This window comes from Asterias amurensis, chromosome 10 (assembly GCF_032118995.1).
Source record: "Asterias amurensis chromosome 10, ASM3211899v1".
In the NCBI taxonomy this organism is placed as follows: Eukaryota; Metazoa; Echinodermata; class Asteroidea; order Forcipulatida; family Asteriidae; genus Asterias; species Asterias amurensis.
The window spans coordinates 7,583,825-7,599,035 of record NC_092657.1 but is presented as its reverse complement, the minus strand read 5'-3'; positions in this window follow the sequence as shown (position 1 = coordinate 7,599,035).

Below are 15,211 nucleotides of genomic sequence, written 5' to 3'. Positions count from 1 at the left end.
AGCATGAAAAACGTGGTTTACAAATCATGGTTTATACACCATGAAAGTTGAGGCATCTTGAAAACATGGTTTATAAACCATGAAAATTGAAACGTGAAACTCATGGTTTATAAATCATGAAATCGGAGGCAATGTAAAAACATGGTATGTAAACCATGAAAACTGAAGCATCAAATTCATGGTTTATAAACCATGAAAATTGAGGCATCAAACATGGTTTACAAATCATGGTTTATAAACCATAAAAATATGTGCACTCACAAATCATGGTTTATAAACCATAAAAAATGTGCACAAATCATGGTTTATAAACCATAAAAACTGGACGTGGGTTAATTGTGTTCAACCTCCTACCCCAAGCATTCTTGCTGATCATTCTTGCTGCAATCTAGACTGGGCCCCTGTCTTTATCCGTCGCTGACCCTGGACACTGTTGGTAATTGTCAAAGACCAGTCTTCTCACTTAGTGTATCTCAACATACATGACATAAATGCATAAAACAACAAACCTGTGAAAATTTGAGCTCAATTGGTCGTCGAAGTTGCGAGATAATAATGAAACAAAAAACACCTCGTCACACGAAGCTGTGTGCTTTCAGATGCTTGATTTCGAGACCTCAAATTCTAAATCTGAGGTCTCGAAATCAAACTCGCAGAAAATTACTTCTTTCTTGAAAACTACGTCACTTCAGAGGGAGCCGTTTCTCACAATGTTTTATAGTATCAACCTCTCCCCCTTACTCGTTACCAAGTAAGGTTTTATGCTAATAATAATTTTGAGTAATTACCAATAGTGTCCACTGCCTAAGTCTAAGTTCTGTAGTACCGAGCTGTGGATATTTTTTACTGCGTCATAGTTTTTAAAACAATAAACTTGGCAAGGTGTTTCAGCTGGTCCGCCGCGGTTTCCACTGGCATTTGGCCAGCTGACCACCTCTAAGGTCTCGCGCTCTTTAATGGACTTCGCCTCCGGTTAGCCACCAACCCGGTCATTACCACGCACTGAAGACCGGGTCCTCTTATTCCTTAGAACCTTACACTGTTCCGAGTCAAGAAACATAACAGAGTCTACTACATCTGACATGCGTTAACCACATGATAATGCCTATCATCACACTGCAGGCTTTATCCATCATTTGAAACCTTATCAGTGGGTGATGGTCATGGTCAAATAGTAGGAGGGTTGGTTGATTGTGTACTGTGTAGTTGCATTTACCACATGTTGTCACATATACAGGCTGATATACATATATTTATCCATTATTGAAGAGCATAGTGGATGATATTAAAGGCACTGGACATTATTGGTGATTACTCAAAATAATTGTTAGCATAAAAACTTACTTGGCAATGAGCAATGGAGAGCTGTTGATTATGTAACTTTTTTTGAGAAACTGCTCCCTCTGAAGTAACGTATGTATAGTTTTTGAGAAAGAAGTAATTTTTCATACTAAAATATTTGAATTAAATTTGAGACCTCAGCTGAGGTCGCTAAATTAAGCACCTAAAAGCACACAACTTCGTGTGACAAGGTTGTGTTTTCTTCCATTATTATCTCGCCACTTCGACCAATTGAGTTAGAATTTTCACAGGTTTGCTATTTTATGCATCAAATTATGTTGAGATAGACCAATGGAGAAGACTGGTCTTTGACCATTACCTACAGTGTCCAGTAGCCTTCATAATATTCAGGTAGAAAAAGAGTTAATTTGAAAACAAAAGTACAAGAATGAAAATAATAGAAAGGAGAATTAGCTGTTTACGGTCTGCTAACCAACCAAAAGGACCTATATGGGTAGAAACGCAAACACTATAGGCCTATTTCATGACCCGACGTTTCAACCCTATTAGAGTCTTTCTTGGATAAAAAGTAATGAAAATTGTAATTTTTTTCTGCGCAGATTTTCAGACCCTAGCTAATACGTTTGCATTTCATTATGTGTACATGTATACAATGCACGCTGTCAATCATTCTCTGCGTATAAGTTCGTTGACCCTATAGTGGGCGATCTGTTATTCATGATCTGGAATGATCTGGGCTCTGGAAGTTTGTAGCTAGTTTTAGTACTTACAGAAAACACCACAAATCCTTGATACACAGGCTGGGATAAATTTTCGACAGGACACATACTCAAGACTGGTAGACTGGTGGAAGCTACGCCTCCTGTGATTATGCTCAGACTCCAATAAAAACAAACAAGAAACAAATTTCTGAATTACTGCCACAGTCTGAAAAAACAACTGATTTATTTTGTGCCGGATACCGAATTGGGCAAACCGGAAACAAGAAAAAACAAGCGGGGTACACTGTGACCCCTAAACCAAGATGCACTTGCACCCAACTCTGGGGGTTCAAATTTGACCCAAAAGTTAGCTGCATATAAATGTCAGCCACAAACCCAATACAATTTGTGTCGGCCTACACCAGATCAACTTTACTGCGTTTTGTAGAACATGTTTAATTACACAGGATTAGGACAGGAGTACAGGATACAGAACTTGCACTTCTACCGTTGAAACCTCAGTCAGAATCATAGCCTCATGAAACTTTTGAGTGCCATGGTAACAATACCAAAACCAATTAACAAATTCCATTTTGTTTATAATAATTATAACGATTGTTCAATAAACACCAAAATCGGGGTAAGTGGTCTGAACCCTTCCAATTGTGCCACATGCGCCAAGCGCGCCAACAGAGAGAGAGAGAGAGAGAGAGAGAGAGAGAGAGAGAGAGAGAGCAGAGAGAGAGAGCAGAGAGAGAGAGCAGAGAGAGAGAGCAGAGGAAAGGGGGAAAGACGACCATTTACCCCCATATATAGGCTACTAGTGAGTCACAATATGCGCACCATTAAGGATATCCAAGTAGTTTAATAAGAAGTGCACCTATGCAGGTTTCCTTCTCATCTTGTCTGTGCTAGTTTTGTCTTAACTGTGCCCTGCTGGGGATTTGTATTCTGGATTATTTATATATCAATGGATTTGTTGTAGTTTGCTCCATCTGCTGGATGTTTTTCACATTTTGTCTCCTATTTAATCTTGATATTTGTGAATTTCTATGATCCTGCTCTTCATTATACTACTAGGTGTCTTCCATGGACCGACTGTGCAGCCATTGCACCACCAGCTAGAGACCTTGAGCTGTTCCTATGCTACTTCAACTTTGCTTCAACATCATTCCAATGGAAAAACCACTTAGCATGATGGATTACATCACTTACTGACCTTCTCAATTACCATTTGTGCAGGATGTAGTCCCCTACGTAAGTTAGTGCTTCTTATCCTACTGGCAATACTATGTGTTGGCCTTGGGGTTAGAAGGTCTGATGCTGTTGTGGGATCCATCTTTCAAACAAAATCATGTACTAAGCTATGCTATGTCGCACTTCATCATGTACTGGTTCGTGACAGTTCACTGTGTCTCGCTTTTTCAAATCCCGGAAAGCGTACACCCTAACTCCACTGCGACTTTTCAGCTCAGTAGCTGTCTCCTCATTGCAGGAGATGTGAACCCTAACCCTGGCCCTAATCATTAAACTTCTGGTAGTACAACTAACAATTTTGGGGTGAAATCAAAATCCCTGCCAGCTATTCAATACAGTCGGGATAAACTTCTTGAGTTTAGAAACTTTGGGCGCAATACACATCTTCCCCCTCATGTATGGAATGCCATAACATCTCTCGGGATCAACTGTCGGCCCCGAACCCACAGAGGGAGATCCTCATCGAAACGCTGTCTGCAATCTTCTTCTGTAAGTACCGATGTCCACCCACTAGCTATTATCTTCAAAGAGAAAAGAATAGCGACTACCCCCCGTGCTATCCTTAACACTCATACCCATTTGTGTCTTCTAAATATGTAACAAAACTGCTGCTTTGTCTGACTATATATTGGAACATGATTTGGATATTGTTGCCCTAACAGAAACATGGTTGTCTAATACCGATAAGCACAAGAAGACTATTGGTGAATTGTCATTACCCGGTTATGACTTTTACCATGTTCCCCGCCTCAGTAGATCTGGTGGTGGGGTTGCAGTTATTCATAAAGGTCTCCATATCAAGAAGTTCCACATCCAACTACCTTGCAACCTCGTTTGAAAGCCTTTGCTGTGATCTTACATTTAAAGGTCAATTATCTCCTGTTAAACTTGTCATCCTTTATAGACCCCCATACAGCTCCAAACACCGGATTACATCAAGGGTGTTCTTGAATGAATTCTCTGAGTATGTATCTTCTCTGACTACAACTCCTGGTAATCTCCTTCTGGTTGGCGGCTTCAACTTCCATTTCAATGTTCAGGATGATCCTGATGTGTTGAAACTCAAGGACATACTGAATACATCTAACCTTTCTCAATTTGTCTCTCAACCAACCCACATCAATGGACACTGCTTAGATTTAATTATATCTCAATCAAATGACAATTATTATTGATTCTATTGATGTTCCATTCATGTTTACTGATCATGCTGCTGTTCATTGTACACTTAAACTTGCTAAACCTAAGCCCACCAAGAAAGTTATTAATTATTGAAAGTGGAGTTCAATTGATAAGAATGCTATCTCACATGATATCAGGTTAAGTGGTTTGTTCACCGCACCTGAAACTGATTTGGATAAACTAGTTGCTCAGTATGACACCACCCTCACAAATATCCTCAATAAGCATGCCCCCCTGAAAAAGCGCTCTGTTACACAAGATTTCTAAACTTATCTCTGGATCACCATCTAAATCGTGTGTCTTGGATCCTGTACCAACATGGATGCTTAAGACCCTATCAATATATTGACACCAGTGATCACAAGGATTGTGAATAACTCTTTTGAAACAGGCTATTTTCCCAGACCATTTTAAAAATGCACTAGTTACACCGCTTCTCAAAAAGTCATCACTTGACCCTGGAAATTTAAAGAACTTCCGTCCCGTCTCTAATTTAAAGTTTGTGTCCAAAATTGTTGAGAAGGCTGTCGCATGCCAGCTCATTGATCATTTATCTTCTAACAACCTATTGAGGGTACAACATGATATTTTATGTGAACTGGATGATAAATTTGGTGTGTTTCTTATTCTTCTTGATCTTTCTGCAGCCTTTGACACCATTGACCATGACGTACTTTATGCTCACCTTGCATCAATTGGTGTCAAGGGCTCAGCTCTGAAGTGGCTACAATCATATTTCAGTGACAGGACCCATCAGTCAGTGAACATTGCTGGTGTCCTGTCTTATTTTGATCCACTCCCTTACGGCGTGCCCCCAAGAATCAATTCTGGGGCCGTTGCTTTTTACAATCTGTGCTAGCCCAATTGCTAATATTGCTCGTAATCATGGCTTGCGGGTACATGCCTATGCGGATGACACACAGCTCTATTTGCCATTTGATTTAAACAAACCCAATAGTGAGGAATCGGCTCGCCAGTGTGCCGAAGCCTGCATATCTGAGATTAAGTCGTGGATGACAATTAACAAGCTAAAACTAAATGATGATAAAACAGAACTTATCATTATAGCTCCCAGACATCAACGTCATAAAATCATTGATCATAACATCCACGTTGACAGTGCCTCTATTCACGCCTCACCTTGTGCGCGTAATTTGGGAATTATTTTTGATAAAACACTATCCATGGAAAAACATGTCAGCAGGATCTGTCAATCAACATACATGTACTGGTACTTAAGAACTGTAATACCATTCGGAAAACCTTATCACATAAAACTGCTGCTACTATCATCCATTCTTTGGTCACTTCTCGCCTTGACACTGGTAATTCCCTATTATACGGAGTAAATGAACACCAGCTCCACAAACTACAACTTTTACAAAATGCTGCAGCTCGTGTTTTAACAGAATCTAAAAAACATGATCATATTACACCTATATTGCAGGAACTTCACTGGCTTCCCATTCGACAACGTATTCAATTCAAAATTTTACTTATTGCATTTAAATCTCAGATCGGCTTAACTCCGTCTTACATTGCAAATCTTCTTGTACCTTACGCCCCCTCTCGCACTCTTCGTTCTTCTCCTAAGTCCCTTTTAACTAATTCCTGGAACTCCCTCATCGTATGCCGATCGTGCCTTTTCCGCTTGTGCTCCTAAACTTTGGAACGCTTTACCTAATAACATCAGATGCTGTAGTTCTCTTTCAATGTTTAAAAAAATGCTGAAAACTCATTTATTTAAATCCTCATACACTCAGCTCGTTACTTCTCTTGACAGTGGATTATTTATTGTATAGGTTTTTATTGTATTTTATGTATTTCTTTTTTGTTGTATACATGTATGTATTGTTTTTTGTTTTGCGCCTCGGAATAGGGTCTTGTACACTAGATAGATGGGGCATTATAAATGCATTACTATTATTATTATAATTATTATTATTATTATTACTATTACTGCCTGCATGTTTGAAACAATGAATGCTTGCAAATTACTACAGAACAATTGATTCCCAAGGGAAGATAAATGCACCCCATCGTGTGAAAAAAAGGCTGATGACCTGCATAGCTCAGACCAAATTAGGGGTGATGGACACTAAAGAGCCTGCACTGATTTGCATTGAGACGCTGCCCAACGATTAATCGTTCGGCGTTTACATTCCAGCGCCGATTGAGAACGCGCGCCCATGTAAAAAACACGAGGTAACACATTCGACCAAGCTAATAGTCGAAGTTGGATACGCCCAGGCACAATCGCAGAGCACCACTGCCGCAGTGCAAACTCGTCAAGGATAACAAGTTGGTAACTAAATGAAAATCAACAAATCTGGGGAAGTGCCCATTTCCGGAGGTCATTAAGCAGGTCACCATAATTAGCAAACCCAGCCCCACCTTTGCCTTTCCAATAAACCTGGGCTGGAATCCCGAATGGACCTTCAGCTCGAGGCAGGAAACCCCAACAATCCAAACTGAACCTACAAAATAAAATGAATTGAAAATGAACCCTGGGCCATCATGCATGAAATAACAAACAAACCATGGAACTAATGAGTACATTGTACATACATGTACCCCTGTCCAGACAATCAGCAGCTCTATTGCAGATTGCAAGTAGGGATCAGGCGAATGTAAGACAGAAACGTATTGGAATGCCACTGGCCCATAGCACGGATATCGTCATGACCCCGAGAACGGCTGCGGACGATCGATGCAGCACCGATGAAGTTTGCTACTCAACTAGGGAAGTGTAGCAGATTCAATGATTGACTGCCAAAACAGCATCGAGATCATGTGCAATCCCTATAACTTAAGAAACAGACATAAAATGTTTAGAATACGGTATAATTAGACAAACAGATACAAAAACAGTGCAATTCCCTACCTAATTGGCATCTTAAACGATAGTTAGTTCATTTTTACATGTAAATACTTGCAGCTTGCAGCATTTGCTAGTTTTGTTTTTGTTTTTTTTAGCCAATTCCTTTGACTGCAATGGCCACCTGTATGTGTATTGTTCTTGCCTGTTGTCTGTGGTTAGTCAAGTTTTGGTTATTAATCTTTTTGTTTGTTTTTTGTTTATTGCTTTAAAAATGGTTGGGTACTTTGTTTAGACCCTTTAATGTTTTATTATCTTCAAGTACGCGCTAATCCTCCAATCAGATTTGCAGAATGGAGTGGTGATAAAAACCTATATTGCACGGCTAATATCACTACCTGCGTCTTGTGTGTTCTATGTCACGCGCCAAGTTTCCTTGAAGATAAATCTGTTATCACACGCGCGCTCGTGGAAATACAGAAAATATAGCACGTCTGCGTCCCATATCCAACTTGGCCTTCGGCCTCATTGGATATGGGACGCAGAAGCGCTTTATTTTTCCGTATTCCACTCGCGCTTGTGTGATAACTTATAATGTGTTTTTATGTGTTTTGCTTTTTGTACTTAAAGGCACTGGACTCTCTCTCTCTTTCTAGTCGACCGGGGTCGGAATCATGCTAAGTTTTGCCCATCCCTGTCGATCTCTCATTAACTTTGGAAGATCAGCTGGAAGCACCCCGATGTCCCTGGCAACTACATCTGTATAACTGAGCCTTTGTCTTCCCCTGTTTCTCCTTCCATGTTTCGGTGACCAGGTGATTAGCTGAGAGACAGAGGTTCTTTGGTGCTTCTGTATGAATGCCCTGCTAGTCTCAGACGATGATTTTGTATTTTGGTGGATAGTTTTGGTTCTTTACCATACAGTTCTGTATTTGTCATGTGTTGACTCCAGTGCACGTTGAAGCATTTCCGCAGAAGTTTTGTGTAGCACCCAACCAGTTTCTCTTCAAGTTCCCGGGTGACTGTCCATGTATTCGAGCCATACAATATAATTGATTCTACAGTTGATTTGAAGATGGTTAGTTCGATCTTTTTGTTGAGGCCTGATTTCCATACAGCATTCATTTTGTTTCACGCCGACCATGCCATGCCTATTCTTTTGGTAAATTCCCCTTTGCTGTCTCTCACAAGGGCACCAAGGTACTTGTAGTTGTCAACTTCATTTAGTTGCACGCTGCTCCTTGTTTTGAGGTGAATTTTGTCGTTGATGTTGACTGTTAGATATTCTGTTTTTGATTCATTAAGTCTTAGGCCCACACTTCCAGCATGCCTTTCAACATTTCTCAGTAGCTCTTGGCCATTGCGCTGATCATCGCTGCAAAGGCAAATATTATCAGCGAAATCCAGATCACATAGGACTTCTTTAGGGTATCTGGAGCTTCTTCTTTGGTTGAGTGTAAAACCTTGTCGCTCTGCGTCTGTGGTTGACTTCCTCATTATGTAGTCCAGCACAATAATGAACAAAAATGGGGCAAGTGTGTCGCCCTGTAAAACTCCTGCTTTGATTTTGAAGGGATCAGTATGGCCGTCAGGTGAAAGAACAATTGCTTCAGTGTTTTCGTACATGGCTCGGATTGCACTGACCATCTTCACTGGTATTCCATACGCCCTCAGTATTTTGAACATTTTCCCCCTGTGAATTGTATCGAATGCCTTTCGAAAGTCAACAAATGTTACCATGAGGGGAAGATTGTGGATAACTGCTTCTTCCATTCAGGCCTCAGGGCTAGGATGTGTCCAACAGTCTCCTGCCTTTCCTAAATCCATTTTGGTTCCATCTTAGCTTCTCTTCGATGGGGCTTCTGCATCTGTTGAGTATAAGTCTATTGTATGTTTTAGCTGCAATAGGGGTCAGGCTTATACCTCTGTAGTTGGTGGCCAGATTAAGGTTGCCCTTATTGGGTAGATCGGGACTATGCCGCTTCTTGCAAATTCTAGTGGTGTTTGTGTTGAGTTTAGTATGAAGTTGCAAAGAGATAGAAGAATAACTTTGAACTCTCAAATTTGCCAGAATTCCAGTGGAACTTCATCAAGACCTGGTGCTTTGCCCGCCTTTGAAGCCTTGAAAACCGCATTGAGCTCTTTCATAGTGAAACTCTCGGTAGATATTTCTAGGTCACAGTCAGAAATGGTTTCAATGCTTTCACTGTCGTCTAGTATTGAAGGTTCTTCTCCCAGTAGCGCTTCAAAATGATGTTTTTCTACCAGTCATGTGGTCAATTGTTTTCCAAGAGCAAGTTCGAGTGCGCACATTTAGTCCACCAGTGGTCGACCCGCACTAGCAACGCACATGTGCAGTGACGTACTCACCCGAACGACTCGTTTGGTAGTCTAGTCAACCTTCCACCTGAGATATAAAACCAAACAGACGTATATGCCTCACCTTTTCACTAAAGTGTCACTGGTTGCCTTCTGCGCTAAACACATGTTAGAATGGAACATGCTGTTGGGACCACCAGTGAAGAAACCATGGGTTCAAGGCTGGTTCGAAATGGTCGACCACAGTAGTCAACCAATGGTCGACCAGCTTGGGTTCAAGTCAAAATGGTCAACCTTTAGTTAACCATTGTGCACACTCGAACTTGCTCCAAGCTGCTGATGGATTTTGTTCCGATTGAAGTTGTCAGTTACTTCATCGAATCTTTCTTTGTAGTAGTTACTTTCTGCTTGTGACACCGAGAAAATGTGACACGGAGAGTTCTTATCAAGTCTGGAAACAACATTGTGATGATATAATGTGTTTTATTTTCCAACAGTGGAAACCGCGCGCAGCCAGCGCTGTACAAAACTATCTCTATAAAAACAACTCCTTACAGAATGGTGTCTTATGAACAACTGAATTAAGATTATGAAAAAGACCCACAGGAACCAGTGTACTGCATTCCTGGGCTATGACTAAGCTAATGAATAAACATAAAACAACTATCAATACAAGGAGTATGCAAATGAGACTAGTGCTACTTCAGGTCCCAATAAACAATGACCATGGGGTGCAAAGATTAAGATTAAGATTGGCTGAAGAACAGAAAAACTTTCCCACAGATGCAATATACAATGACTGAACGAAGTAAGTATATATAATATAGTAAAACCATGGAGATCACCTCTTTGTTAAAATCAAAGGAAGTTAACCAATTAAGCAGAGAAAACAAAACCATGACAGGTTTCACCTGTCACATGCTGTTTTGTAGGCTTCGGAGAGCTGGCTTTTAGTTTTTGTACCTCACTAATTTGTTCGGTTGCCATTTGCAGTTGTTCTCTCGCATCGGCAACTGATTCATTGTTGTACAGGGTTGCTGCCTTAGTTCGCCGCTTCCTTTTTGGGAGAAGTTTAGGGGCCACCTCTTTATTTGCTTGTACAAGGTATGTGTACTCTTCACATGGGTCTGTGGCGTTGATTGAGAGTGCAGAAAACCGGTTTTTTTAACAGCAACGGTGAATTTCCTCTGCAATTCTGCATCTGTTCGAAGAACTTTCCAGTCTAGCATATCATTCTTTTCTGAGTCGATTGTTTTGGTGCTCTTATAGGCTCAAGATACGATGATCTGAGCCTACACTTCTGCATGAGCTGTAGGCTTCGATGTTACAAATGCTATTTTTCCATTTAGTTCTCACCAAGATGAAATCTAACTGTGCGTGGTAGCCTGATGGATATGTAAAGGTCCATAGTTTCCCTTTTGGTTTCTGGAAATTTAAGTTAACAGGAGTGAGGTCAGTTTCGTTGATGAGGTCTTGAAGGAAGTCGCCGTTTCGGTTTGTACATTTGTGGAATGCATACTTGGCAGTAGAATGGCCAACCTTGGCGTTCATGTCTCCTCCAATTAGAAGAAAGTTGTGCTTTGGAATTCCTTCAATTGCTGTCTTGAGATCTTTGTAGAATAGTTTTGCCTTGTCTTTGCAGCTGGCATTTGTTGGGCTGTAGCAGGTGATGATGGTAGTGATTGGGCTTCCACTGAATGATGCTTTGAGTACTGGACACTATTGGTTATTACTCAAAAAGCATAAAAACTTACTTGATAACAAGCAATAGAGAGCTGTATAGTATAAAACACTCTGAGAAATGGCTCCCTCTGAAGCAACGTAGTTTTTGAGAAAGAGGTAGCTTCTCACTCAGATATTGAAACAACACAAAGTTTTGCAACAAGGGTATTTTTCCTTTCATTATTCTCTCGCAACTTTGATGTTCAAAAGTCCAGATATTAAAAGCACACAAAGTTTTGCAACAAGGGTGTTTTTCCTTTCATTATTCAGTCTACCCGCAGGTCACTCGATATAATAAGTTTCCTTTGTGATTTATCTGCGCGAGTGGGCGTGATTTGTCATACGTGACCTCGGTTTGAATAAATAATTAGTCCAAAGGGCTTCTGAAATTCAGTCTTTTTCGGCCTTATCTGAAAAGTATTGACAGAAATAATGTAGAAGTACATTGAAATGAAGAGCATGATCTGTCGTTTTGTATGAAAACAAATCGTTGCAACTCAAATTTTAGACAGAGAAATTTGTACGTAAAAAATGGCTTCAAAAAGGAAGAAAACAAGTCACAAAACATGGCAAATTTTCCCCTAATGAATGTCAGCAACAGTCCCCAATTAGTATATGGATAGATTATTTTATATTCTTCCCGAAAATGTTTAAAGCGAGACAGTATCGTACCTAGTCCAGTCAGGATACAGCAATTTCCTCCAGAATAGTTTTCCTGCACTGTGAGTGGCTGCTGATGACATCATCGACTAATATGGCAGCATGCTGTTTTTCGTTGGTAAAAGTAGCACCTGGAATTACCATTGTTCATGAAATCGCCAAAATCATTTAAGATTAATATTACCTGTACCTGCAAAAGTTAAACTGCTGATATAATGAAGCAATAAAACCTGTTGTATTTTACGACATAACCTTAGATCACCAACTAAACCTGTTATTTTTCGACCAAAAACGCAATACTAGCCCCAATGCCGCCCTATTTGTGAAATACCTCCTCAACAATGAGAAAAAAACACACAACAAAATGACTTAAATCTTAATGTAAGTATTCCTTATCTTACACACATTTAATTACCGTTTTGCAAAACCGTAAACTTGGCACCTCTTGCTAAACATGCTTGCTCCTTAAACTATATGTACCATTACAGCTATAACTATTGTACAGCAAGCCCTATTTGTCAACCTAAGGCACCTAAACAACAACAAGCAACAAACAAACATTGAGCTGCAAGTGAAGAACCATATGCCATATTCATCTAGCCTTTAAAAAAGTTGTTTCAGATGAGAACTAGTATGGCTACTATAGTATAGTATCAGTAAAGGAAGTCCATGCAGAACTTGGTCAATAAAGCGCTGGAATGTTTGCGCTGCATGCTTTTCTCAAACCGAACGACATCTTTACAAATTCGAAGAGGCCAAATGGTGTTATTATAGCTGTTTTATGGATGTCGCTATAGGCTCTGTCACAGTTAACCCCGTGCAACCATGACGAGAAAGACAGTTTGCTAACTCTGGAATGAAAGTCTCTTCGACACAATATCATATTTACAATTATTTTACATTTATTTACAACAACTGGGGACACTGCCCCATTTCTAGAATCTGTACACTGAATATCTATATATCTTGGATTCGACTGAAATTAATAAATGAACTCTTAATAAATGAAACACTTCGTCTCGATCTTCTCAAATAAAACTTATCCTTAAATCAACAATGTGTTGAAAATACTAGAAACTAAAGGGTGAGTCTCCTTAGACTATAATCGATACTAGCGGGATGCCGCGCTTCGCGCGGCACCCCGCTAGGCTATAAAAATCCTTTACACAAATATTTCGAAATGTGGGTGAGGGTGTTATATGCCTCTCTCAATATTTATGCATGGCGTCATAATTCTAACCCAAAATGAAGCTATTTCGCACGTCCACCACTACTTGCAGTGGCTGTACCCACCTCGTTTTGGGTTAGACAACGTACCTTATGCATCTAGAAACTATAAGGCTCCCCCGTGATCCTTATAGGGGTCTAATATGTTGGGCCTCCCTAACGTTACACGTTTTTCAAATCAGTTTTTTGATAGGTGAAACTGACCGTTAGCCAGCATAAACTAAAGTTTCTTTTGTACTACACTACCAAAACTTTCTCCACACACTCAATATACATTCATAATGCTTGCACTTCCTTTTTAAAAAACATCGTCAAAAATGACATGTTTACGTCCCACGATACATAGCGTTGCTACAGCACTATAAGTAAAGCGAGTTTTTGGAACATGCTGTGTGCCACAAATCTAATTTATCTACTGTTTTACTGGCGGGAGTGGTAAGAGCGTAGGCCTCTTTTTAGTTTATTCTCATCTGAATTGGTCTTGTAAACTTTCTGGTCAATAGGCTGCATGTATAACGGGAGCACTTAACGTGAACGTCAAAAAAGTGTTTTGCAGGCAGAGATGCCAAGTCCAGAGGCTAGCTATGTGTGAGATTTTTCAAAGCTCAACCCCCATCCCCCCGGAAAAAAATTGCCAGTTTAAGAAGGCCTTTTTAAATCGCCGCCCAACTTTTTTTTTTTTTTTTTTATAAACAAATAAAACAATGTGAAATTTAATGGTGGACAAAAAGTGTTTCAAAAGGCATCAAAAGCCTCAGAATAATTAAAACTCACTTGAGGTACACAGGAGATGTTGATGGTTAATGTGGAGGTTCGATTGTGTCAGATTATATCCTTCCAAACTTGAAAAAAAATAGACTAAAAATGATGTCCAAAATCAATCGCTCACTTCTTCTGCCTGTTGTGTCTTCGCTAGTGGAGCGCATTTCAACGAATTTGCTAAAAGAATCGGAACAAACTTGTGCGCAATAAGCGTTTTGCGCTCTGCCGAATTTGAGCTGAACCTACTGGATGAGCAAAAGCGTGCGCAATCTGCAAATTTGCGCTCTGTTTGTACAAATTTTGTACAAAAAATGTCGTTAATTTTTTTCCCGATCTCGCCCCAATAATGGTTGATGTGCGTGTGAGCGTGAGACAGAGCCCAAATGCGTGAGTCTCACGCCTAATGCGTGAGACTTGGCAGGTCTGGTTTTGTTTTATTGTCACTTTGGGCTTATTGGATCTCGCGAAATTTGAACGACAAACGACACAATTTCTGACCGCGTTCATGTTCACGCTGCTCTAGGAACAAACCTCCATACATCCCATATCTCTGGAACCCTATATCGTACAAACTAAATAAAAACGATACACTCGTCCCCACTCCTTAATTTTCTCTAACTTATTTCACTTTCAGAAAGCATGTCAAGTCATGTTTAGGGTTTGTTGCGTCCAGTTTGGGTCAATAGACAAACTCCTAAAAATGTACCCCATTCAGCCGCACGAGGTCTCTTTTGTTAATATTATCTCCATCAGTAACCAACCCGACGGGCCGATGGCTAAATTAATCTTCATAATGGATTTGGCAAAATGTACATTCTGAGACCTGACCGACACACTGCTCTAACCAATTTTGTGAATGGACTTAGTCAAAAGGAAACTTAATGTCGTTTTGCTTAACAACTTTGACCAAATGCAAAGCAAAGTTCTTTTTTTTTACAGCTTCAAAACAGCCTTTGACGTGTGTGTATAAGTTTCACCGTAGAGTAAGGAATGGTTTCACAATTCTACCGCCATGGTTAAACTCTGAAACTGCAACATTATACCTCCATGAACAGACCGTATTCTAAAACGGTATTCATGTACCCATTTGAGTTTACTGGCAAAAGGTCCAAGGTCGCAACCCACTGTCAACCTAAAGTGGTCCCACGGCGACCTTCTTCACCAAGCAACAGGTGGCCTGTCTCAAACCAGACAACACACCACTCACAATACACTGACCAGAATGGCTCTTTGTGTAAGGCCCCCCCCACCCCCAAAATGT